The 3,556-nt window shown below is 49.2% G+C and overlaps 1 protein-coding gene across 1 annotated transcript in view; it reads left to right on the top strand.

The window, feature by feature from the left end:
- Positions 1-2,354: 2,354 nt before the first annotated feature.
- Positions 2,355-3,556, top strand: part of ME2 (malic enzyme 2) — a 44,682-nt gene continuing 43,480 nt past the window's right edge. Inside the window, exon 1 of the mRNA XM_035903063.1 lies at positions 2,355-2,358. The gene's annotated coding sequence lies outside the window, so the exon portion shown is untranslated. The remainder of the gene's footprint in view (positions 2,359-3,556) is intronic.

Genomic DNA, 3,556 nt, shown 5'->3' with positions numbered 1-3,556 from the left:
TGGCTTCCTGTGATGGCTGCCTGATGGCTTTCTTTTTTCAGCGCGCTGCTGTTAGACCCCTGGCCATCAGTCTGAGAGCAGAGGTAAGATCCATGGCTTCCACAGCTCTGTACCACCTTTTATCCTCAAGCGCCTTTCGGCAGTGGCTTCGTTCAGCCTGAACCCACCTGATCCTTGGATTAAGGAAAATAAGCCTAAACTGGAAAAAAACCCCTTGCCAGCTAAATAGGTCTGAATTTTCAAGAGACTCGCATTCCCTTGCTCTTGGAAAAGAGAAAAATCTTGTTTGTGAAAGCTGTCAAGAATCGGAGGCTTCCATTCACAGCGGTGCTGGTGAAATCTTGATGGAGTTAGGTTGTCTGTAATTTAAACTATGGAAAAGCTTCTGAATAAGTGCCAAAGCTCACTTTATAGCAGAGGTTTTGTAGCTGGCTCATAACTCTCAATCCAGGTATCCCATAACTAAGACGTCTGACACTGTTCCAAATCCAGATGTCTGCGCATTCTGGAAAGTGATAACGATGCGCAATCAGCGTAAAGGATTTATGGCTTTTATTGTTTATCTGAGATATAAAAACTCATCGTGTAATTGTTTCTCCTCGATCACATTTTTAATATCAACCTTCTTCTGCAGGAGGAGTTAGATTTTGCCCATCGGCTAGCAGTACGTGGCCCAGGAGCGTACGTGTTGGATGACGCGAAATGCGGAAGAGTCCGGGCAGACACAGGTGTAACGTTGTGGGTCAGCAGCTACAACACGGCGTTTGCAGAGTCCCATGGATTGCTGTTGTCTTCAGCAACATTCAGCAGGCAAACGGTAGCTCCAAAAGCAAAAGCCGTTTCCCTTTAGCACCGAGAGGGTGCTCTGCTTATCAGCTCACAGGCTCTTTTCGCGCTTCTTTTGTAGGAAACTGAGCGGGTTTGTGCTGGTTAGGATGCTAAACTTTGCTAGCCTTATAGAGAAGTCGGGGTGGAGATGATGATATTGTGCTAACAAGTACAGAAAATTCACTCTTTGGCCTCTCAAGCCAGTGCAATTTGGAGACCTATGAAGGTTAATGGATTTTATTTTTTTTTTTTTGGCAGGTTTCTCTATTATTTTTGTCTGGCACTGCCATGCCGAGACTAAAGCCCGCTGTTCTCGTTAGAGTTTCAAGCCTGAACCACCAGTGCAATTGCCTGGGAGCCCAGGCTGAAAGCGTGGTCCCCATCAGTTTAAAGCAGAAACACAAATCATTGAGTGTGCGTATGCTGATGGGACTCATCCTTTAACTTTCAAGCCTCAACGCTGGCTCTGAGCAGGTCCTGTGAGGTCTGTTCTCATTCTGCAGTGCACACACCCCCTGTATTAGGTGAGAGAGAGAGAAAAGTGCTGCATGCTGAGTTCAAGACCTTAAACCCAGATGTAAGGTCACCAAACACCGGCTGATGGGGTTAGACTCTCCCCTGAGGTATCTGGGTGACACCCTTTCCCAGCTTAACTGAAGTCAGTGGGATTTTAGGACTTCTGAACTCACTGTGAGTTTAGTGTCAAGTTTTTTGTGCTTTTAGAATCACAGAATCGTTTAGGTTGGGAAAGCCCTTTCAGATCATCAAGCCCAACCGTTCCCCTACCCCTGCCATCCCACCCCTAAACCCTGGTCCTCAGCACCTCGGCTGCCCGGCTGTTAAATCCCCCCAGGAGTGGGGACTCGACCCCTTCCCTGGGCAGCCCCTTCCAGTGCTTGACAGCACTTTCGGGGAAGAAATTTTTCCTAACGTTCAACCTAAACCTGCCCTGGCACAACTTAAAGAATCACAGAATCATTTAGGTTGGAAAAGACCTTTAAGATCATCAAGTCCACCCGTGAACGTAACTGTTTTTATACCAGCTTTGGTCAAAGAAAGGCACAACAATCCCAACTTGATATATACTGAGCGATCAGAAGAGGGCAGTCCTTCCCCTCTGTGCCTGCTCTACTTTAGGCTTGAATTAATGGTCTCAAAGCCCCGAGTTGATGCTGCAGACTGGTGCTAATATAATACCAGTTACAATGGTCAGGGATGTGGACAGATGCAACCCCTGAATGACATCACTGCGCTGGAGTAGGGCCCACCGCCAACACAATTCTATCAACAAAACTGCACTTTCACCTTGCTTGCTATTTTCACTGCAGAGCTGCGAGTATGGAATATCCACAAGGATTACGTTAGTCCTCAGCCCCCTCCCGAATAATCACGCCAAAGGGAGACAGAGCGATAAACCATTCAAGCCTCATGATGAAAATGAATTGGTTACTTCTGCGGTTAAAGGAGGCATATTGAAGACACGAGGTTTCTCTTCTGAGCCTAAATCGCCAGCCTCAGTTCAGATCCCGTGTCCTTCTGTCCTTCCATCACGACAGCTAAAGAGCTCAGCCACTTGAGAAGAAATGTAAGAAACGTGAGGTCAAAGAAGATGGTAGAGGGCTGTAGATGACCTCTGGAAGAAAGCTCCCAGTTATGAGGGTGGTGTAGGAACAGGTCACGGTGTGACTGGACCAGAGCGGAGAGCTGTGACCACAGCACATACAGCTCTACCTGATTTTAACGCAACTAATACTGTGGAGAAGAGGAAGGGGTTTACCCTGATTCCCAGGAGAAAAGTAGATTTATGAGGGGATGAAGGCACCAAAAGGGCTGTGACCTGCCCCTGCGAAGGCTGCTCTGTGCGGTGCCTGCGGTCTCTGCTCCAAGGTGCAAGGCAGGAGCTGGGCAGCGTTTCCTTCACGGTGCTTCTGCCCCCACCATGGTGGCCAGATTAGCTCCAGCACAGGGAAGTCTGCACAAGCTGCAACTCTATCTGCTGTGTGGCTGTATTAACGGAGCAAAAATCAAGGAGGGAGGAGATGGTTGTGGTCAGGATGAGTAAAGTAGCGTGGGGCAGTGTTGAAGGTGGACCCAAGAAACTGAAAATTGAAGGAAGTGGAGGAAAAGTCAGAAAAACAGGATGAAATATCACCTGGTTAGAGCAGCTCGGGTTTTGTCACCACATCCCCGGCTGTCCGGGAGCTCAGCAAAGTAGAAGCAACTGATGATCTGAGGTCAAATGGGTCACTGGCCTAAAAAGAGGCTCCAGATCAAAAGCAGAGAAAGTAAAACAGAAATGACAAAGCAGCAAATGCCAGACTGGTTAACCTACAGTGACAGTTCTATGAGTCACTGACAAAGAAATTCGTCAAAACTAGGGAGGGACTGGTATCCGTGCCTGCCAAAGCTCCCTAACTTGGAAGACTTACAGACACGTCAGGGGGCCGGTTCTGTTTAACGTCTTTATCGATGAGCTGGATGAGGGGATGGAGGGCACCCTCAGTGACTTTGCAGGTGACACCAAACTGGGTGGGAGTGTGGATCTGCTGGAGGGGAGGAGGGCTCTGAGGGGGACCTGGCCAGGCTGGATCCATGGGCCCAGCCCAATTGGGTGAGGGTCAACAAGGCCAAGGGACGGGTCCTGCCCTGGGGTCACCACAACCCCAGGCAACGCTCCAGGCTGGGGCAGAGGGGCTGGAAAGCTGCCCGGCGGAAAAGGCCCTGGGGG

Source organism: Egretta garzetta, unplaced genomic scaffold (assembly GCF_000687185.1).
Source record: "Egretta garzetta isolate BGI_Z169 unplaced genomic scaffold, ASM68718v1 scaffold179, whole genome shotgun sequence".
NCBI classification, from domain to species: domain Eukaryota; kingdom Metazoa; phylum Chordata; class Aves; order Pelecaniformes; family Ardeidae; genus Egretta; species Egretta garzetta.
This window is presented reverse-complemented; position numbering and strand designations above follow the sequence as displayed.